The sequence below is a fragment of the Notamacropus eugenii genome, chromosome 2 (assembly GCF_028372415.1).
Source record: "Notamacropus eugenii isolate mMacEug1 chromosome 2, mMacEug1.pri_v2, whole genome shotgun sequence".
Lineage (NCBI taxonomy): Eukaryota > Metazoa > Chordata > Mammalia > Diprotodontia > Macropodidae > Notamacropus > Notamacropus eugenii.
The window spans coordinates 70086689-70093491 of record NC_092873.1 but is presented as its reverse complement, the minus strand read 5'-3'; positions in this window follow the sequence as shown (position 1 = coordinate 70093491).

The following is a 6803-nucleotide window of genomic DNA, read 5'->3' as shown; positions in this document are numbered from 1 at the left end:
TCAGAGGTGGGAGGACCCTTCTGGGTCATTGGTCCAGCTCTCACTTGACAGGTGGGGGGGACAAACCCAGAGAGGTGGTATCCTTGGGCTGGAAGTGAGACTGATACAGATGGGGGCATGAGCCTAGAGAGAAGAGGGGGGAATGTGGATGAGGATATGGGGAGAAGGGCTCTTCTTCAGTGGTCTCTGAGAGGGGCAAGGGAGGAGGGAAGAGAAGGCTTTGCTCTTGGGCTCCCATGGGCAGTGGGATGGAGGATGGAGGAGGAATGAGACTCGGGGCCCCAATGTGCAGTGAGGCTGTACACACACCGTGGTATCTTTGTCATATGCTAGGTCTCACATGCACGTGGAATTTGGGTCCCTGAGCCAATCTGGCAGAGTGCTGGGGGCCCCTGATGGTTCTGGAGGGGTCCAGGCTTGGGGAGTTATTGGTACAGTGCATCGCCTCTGCTCCGAGTCGGAATCCGGATGTTGGGGCAACAGTGGCCCTGGGACTGTTTCCAGCTGACCAATTAACAGGACACTGCGGTTTCTTGGAGTTGACCCTCTGACCAGGCCTCTGGCCTCCCTTGAGAATTGTCTTCGATTATTGCATGCCTGCAAAACTTCTGCTGGGAATTACCAGCCCTTGGTTAGAGACCCAGGTCCCTGGGGACCAAGGGATATTGCTGGAGAAAGTCAGGGTCTTCAGGAAAGGAGCAACAGCAGATGAGGGTTTAAGAGTTAGAGCAGGGAGGTATTAGGGGCCATCTAGGCCTACAAACCAGAGTGAGGAGAGACTTGTTCCTTGTTGTAGAGGGTAGAACTGGGGTCCACTCTGACCCTCTGCTCTGAGATGGGGCTGCTGGGGAAGGAGAGGCTGAGAGGGATTTATGATTTCTGTACCATGGCTTAAGTGTCTGTACAAGCTACCTCTGATACTTTCCTGGAGCCTCATGAATGTGACCAAGGGGCTTTAACCTGAAAAAGGAATCCCCCCCACTCTTCCCTGAGAACACTGGGCACAGCCAAGGAAGAGATGTCTACACAAGAAGGTGACCCAGCTCCGTCTTCTTGTCCTGTATGACCTCAGCCAAGACCTGGCCCCCTGAGCCCCAGAGATCCCCAAGGTCTCTCCCACTCCTCAATCTTATCTCTTGAGGGGGCCCAGCTTCCCATTGGATGATTCCCAAGAAGGGCAAAGAGGGAAGGTAGTTGTGGCCTCAGTGTGGGCAGAAGGACACTCATGGAGGAAATGTGGTGTCACAAGACTCCCTGGGGTGTGACTCAGGACTGGAAGGGACAGATTAGATTAAAGGCTTATCCATTCAGAAAGTAGCCAGGCTTGGGAACTACTGATCTGGCAGAGAAGGAGGAATGTTTGGATGAGGATTGAAGGGTGAGGCTCCAAAGTGAGGTCTCCTAGGGACACTTTGGAGCAGCGAGGTGGGGTGGTAGGTAGAGCCCTGGACGTGTTCAGGAAGACTCAAGTTCCAGTCTGGCCTCAGACATTTCCTAGCTGCATGACTCTGAGCAAGCCACTTAATGTCTGCCTCAGTTTCCTTATCTGTACATTGGAAATAATAACTACCTCTCAGGTCGTTGTGAGGATCAGAGATAATTATTGCAGTAAATGCTCTGGAAATAGAAGTTATTATAATGACTAATTATTACCAGGACAGTGCTGTACTGTGTCAGGCGAGAGGCCTCTGTCCAGGAGGAGGAGATGGATGATGAGGTCCCGATGTGACCTGCACCTGGCAGAGTGACTCCATCCTTCTGGGTCACCTGTTTTCCTCACCAAAGAGAATGACTTTCAAACAGCAAAGTCTAGGACAGAAATGTGGAAAGGCACAGATGTGAGATCCCATGCAAAGGAGATTTAGAAATCCCTTGGCAGACCTGGGGACGTCATGTGTCACAACCAAAGATTTTCAGCATCATAAGGGACCTCAGATGCCAGCTGTGTGCCAGGAGTCTGACTTTTGAAGGGATGCCATCATGTGGGAAAGGGGTTAGACTTTTCTCCTTGGCCCCAAAGGACAGAAGTTTTAGTTGGACAGATTTGGGTTTACTAGAAGGAATGACTATGGTTGTCTTAAGATGGAGTGGGTACCTGGTTGCAGGAGGAAGATCTTCATGTGGACCCAGGGACTCCCCCTTGTTGAAGTAGCTAGAGCTGGGATTCCTGGCTCTGATGCTCTCTGAGGTCTTCCCTGGTGGGTTCCTTTGACAGGAGGAGGGCTCTGAAAGTAGTTGCACCGAAGTGGTCAACTTGGGCTGATTGATGTCACATCTGCTTATCTCTGAGGATCTTCCTGGGAGGCCTTTGCCAAGTCTTCCTATGCCTGGTGGTCCCTTGAGCTACTCTGGGACCTACATGGAAATGGTGGTGTGACATAGAGGGAAGGGGAAAGTGAGTGAGAGAGTGAGAGAGAGAGCGAGAGAGAGAGAGAGAGAGAGAGAGCGAGAGCGAGAGAGAGAGAGAGAGAGAGAGAGAGAGAGAGAGAGAGAGAGAGAGAGAGAGAGAGAGAGAGAGAGAGAGAGAGAGAATGCTAAAAGACTCATAATTGGCCCTCCAATGACAATTGACTCCTCACCTGAGATCTCCCTTCCGGGGCTGTCTCTGCACCTTTGATCCTGCTAACTGCCCCCATCCCTATGCCCCTCTGTCCTTCCTCCGTCCTCTCTCCCTTGGTGGTCTGGTGTGCTGCTGTGGGGTCAATGATCTGCTCTGCTCTGATATCTCCCAGATCCGTACCCAGTCCATCCCCACCTGTCTTCTGAGCCCCCCAATCGTCTGCTGCCTGCTGGACAGCTCCCTCTGGGTGTCTGCTAGATCCAAAAAGGAATTTGCGCTCTCTTCCCTCTCCTGCCCCCAAGGGCCCGTTTGGGACCAAGCCCCCCCCCCCCCCCAAGGTCATGGCCTCAGAGTCATTCTAGGTCCTCATCTCTCCCTGTCTTTGTGGCTCTGTCTCAGTCTCACTCATTGCCACTGCCTTGCTCAGAGTAGTTAGCTAATCGTAGTGTGGTAAATGGGGTGAGGCTGAAAGGGAAGGGAAGGAGCATTTCTGGAGCACCTACTGTGTGCCAACACCGTGCTAAGCACTTTTACCTAGACTGTCTCATTGGATCCTCAAAACAACCCAGGAAGGTGGGGGCTGTTATGGCCCCGTTTTACAGTTGAGGAAACTGGGGAGGTGGTGGTGAAGTCCCCAGGCTCCTAAAGGTTGGAGGCTGGATTCAAGCTCAGTACCTCATGGGGCAGGCCTCAGAGGGTGGTGTTTCCTTGAGGTGCAGGCGCTGGACTCTATAATGCCCAGGGTGCTCCCTTCTCCCCTCCTGAAGATGATGGTAATTAGCCTTACCACACTTCTCTCCACCCCAAGGCTCTGAGATTGTCAGCAGATTGGAAAGTTCCTGGAATTGGTGGCCACCCACCCTCCCGAGGCCCCTGCTACATCCCTGGGGCTGGCCCCATCAAACAGTATGGTCTTGACAAGGCCCAGCAGACTCTGGGGGCTCCACCTGCCTCATGAGGAACTTCAACTAGATGGCTATGGCTCCTTCCACCATGTTGACAGGCTCCTTTTCATTGCCTTTGAGACAGGGAGAGAGAGCTGGTGCCCAATGTAGACAAAGGATCACACAGAATAACCCTGGGGAGGGTGAGGGGGGCTCTGAGACCCAGTTTAGGTGACTTGGCCAAGGTCACACCGGTACCTGAAATGGGGGACAGGCACTTGCACTGATACTGTCCTCAGCCAGTGGTTTTCACAGCTGCTCAGTGGATTGAACAAGGAGATGGAATGAGTCAATTATAATAGAACCCCTCTCTGTGCCAGCCTGTGGCTGCCCACTGTCTCTGCTTCCTGAGGTGCAGGTGGGTTGGCCCAAGACCTTCTCTAATGTTTTCAGGAGACAGAGCTGGCATGTGGCCACCTCTTCACAGGTCCAGAGGTCCCACCCTCACTGGTCTTCTGGTCCCGGGAGTTGAGGCTCCCAGTAGCCCCCAAGCCCCTCAAGTGCATGTGCACACACACATATCAGGAGGGCTGGAGGTCAGCCTCTCTCTGAAGCCTACAAGGACGTGGAAACTTCTTTGATTTATAACTGAACATAGGAAGAGGAAGCTGAGCAGGACCCTGCGAGGGAAGAAGCTGGTCATCAAGAGCTGACCACCAGTAGTGCATTTACAGGAAGTCTCTGCTTCCTCTAGGCCTGATGGAGGAAGGGGAGCCTTGGGCCCTCAACCACGCCCTGCTCCCACACCAGCCTAAGCCCTGGGCATGTGCCAGCCCGCCTGCCTTTTAAAATATGGATCCTCCCATTTTGATTCTGACTCTTGCTGCCTCTGGAATATGCAGATGGATAGGGAGCTGAGGCAATGACCCTGGACACCAGCCAGAAACTCTTCACCAGCTGAGGCAGCTGTGGCTCCTTCCTCCTGTTCAGATTCTGGGAAGAGCCAAGGGGGTATGCCTGCCCTGGAGGTGTTTACTGTTTAGCACCACAGTGAAGCAGTAACAGATGAAGACAGTGATATGGGGCCAGCCCACTTTCTAATCCTAGCTCTTCCATGTTCTTGGGTATGGCCTTGGGCAAGTAACTGGAGGCTCTGCCAGGCCTCCTCAGGTCCCTTTTGGTTCCCTATCCATGGTTCCCCATATCTGGTTCTTTGTCCATGGCTGTATGTAATAAAGATAAGCTCCTCATGAACCTGAAGGTGAGGGACTCATGCTGACTCTGTGACTCAGGGTGGCATCTCAGAGGAGGTGACCTCTGGGATGGATCAGGAATTCAGAAAGCCAAGGGAAGGGTGGCATTCCCAGAAGAGGGACCAGAGGGAGCAAAGGCATGGAGAAGGGAAAGTACAGGTGTGTTTTGGTGTCAGAGGGGAGGCCAGTGTTGCTGGGCCGTAAGAAAGGCAAAGAAGGTCCTCAGTCATTGGCCAGCTGAAGGCTCAGCCACACCCTGGTGGTCATTAAGAAGTGAGCTCTGGCTGTGAAAGAAGAGGGGTCAATTGCAGAGGAAGTCTGGCTCAGGAGAGGGGCTCATTCTTGCCTTTTCACTTGCCTCTGTCCCAGAATGCAACATGTGTGTGTACATGTGAGTGTGTGCATGCGTGCACACACGTGTGTGTTTTTGTACAGATTTCTCCTCTCTCTCCTGCACCAGCAACGTTGTCTCCAATGTCAAGCACACTATCTCCTAGGAGACTGCCTAGCAGAGAGGAGGAACCCAGTGTCCATCTACAAAGTCAAGTCTAGCTGCAGGGCTGAGCATGGCCAGAGAGCCCAGCAAAGTTGCTGTACCCCTGGGCAGAGTGGCAGAACAAGAGATGAGAAAGAGCACCAGGGCCCTGTAGTATGGGAGCAGTGAGACCTTGGCCATGAGGGGCATGCACGAGGGATGCAGGCTGTTCTATTTATATGCCCACTCTTCCCCTGGATCCTCTACAGATCTGTGGGAAAGTGAATCCCAGGTTTATGGGAGGAATATTTTGTTACTACTGTTTATAGTATGTGATTCCAATAAATGCCTTTACTTTGAGCTAATTGTGGCCTCTAACTAATTATTAAAAGTAAATGTATCAGTGGGGGCTTGTGAGTTATAGTGTTAGGCATGTATTAACTCTGATGTACTTTTGAGGGGGGCCTAGACAGGTGTGGAATTCAGAAAAGACACTTTGGAGAAGATGGGATTTGAACTGGCTGGTGAAGGGATCTGGGAATTTTAAGGTATAGAGGCAAGGGGAGGGTGTTTTGAGCATGGGCAATGGATACCGGAGATGGGAGTATTTATTTGTTCTGTTTGCATACATTTTCTTGATTTTTTTTACACTTTTTTATTATTAATTTGTTTTCAGTTTTCTACAATCACTTTCATAAGTCTTAGATTTTCTCCCCCTCCCTTCCCCCTCCCTCCCTGAGATGGCATGCAATCTTGTATGGGTTGTACGCTACATTCTTATTATCCACATTTTCACATTAGTCATGTTGCATGGAGGAATTAAAATGAATGGGAGAAATCATGAGAAAAACCAAACCAAAACAAAACATAACACAAGAGAAAATATTCTGCTTTCTGATTCCACAGTTATTTCTCTGGTTGTGGATGTCATTTTGCCTCAAGAGTCCTTTGGGAATGTTTTAGGTCCTTGCATTGCTGTGAAGGGCTCAGTCTATCAGAAACAGTCCTCACACACTGTGGCTGTTACTGTGTACAGTGATCTCCTGCTCTCTTCCCTCAGCTCAGTTCATATAAGCCTTTTCAAGTTTTTCTGAAATGCACCTGTTGATCGTTTCTTATGGAACAATAGTACTGTATTACATTCATATCCCACACTTTGTTCAGCCATTCCCCAATTGATGGGTTATTAACACCTTACAAAGGTGATATGGTTGTGTGTGTGTGTTTGTCCTTCATTGCCAAAGAAGACCATTCTAGAGACCCAGAGACTGAAGCCCAGAGAAGTTAACTAACCTTGCCACGGTCACCCCATCAATGTGAAAGAGAGGCTTTCTGACTTAATTTGCAAGGTTCTGTACAACTGAAGTTAATCTGATTTCAGGGCAATAATTATCTAACTAAACAGTGAGTCCCTTCCCCTCCTCCCTGGGCCTCATTTTATCAATCCTTCAGACAATCAATAAGCAGTGTTGTTTCTTCTCTGGACCATGCACCATGCTAAGCCTTGGGAATACAGCCGGTTCCTCTACCATCAAGAAACTTACATTCAGGGGCTGAAGGAAATAAGAATCTTAAAATTTCATTGATTTTTAACTTTCTTTTCTTTTTAAATTTTGAGTTCTAAATTCTCT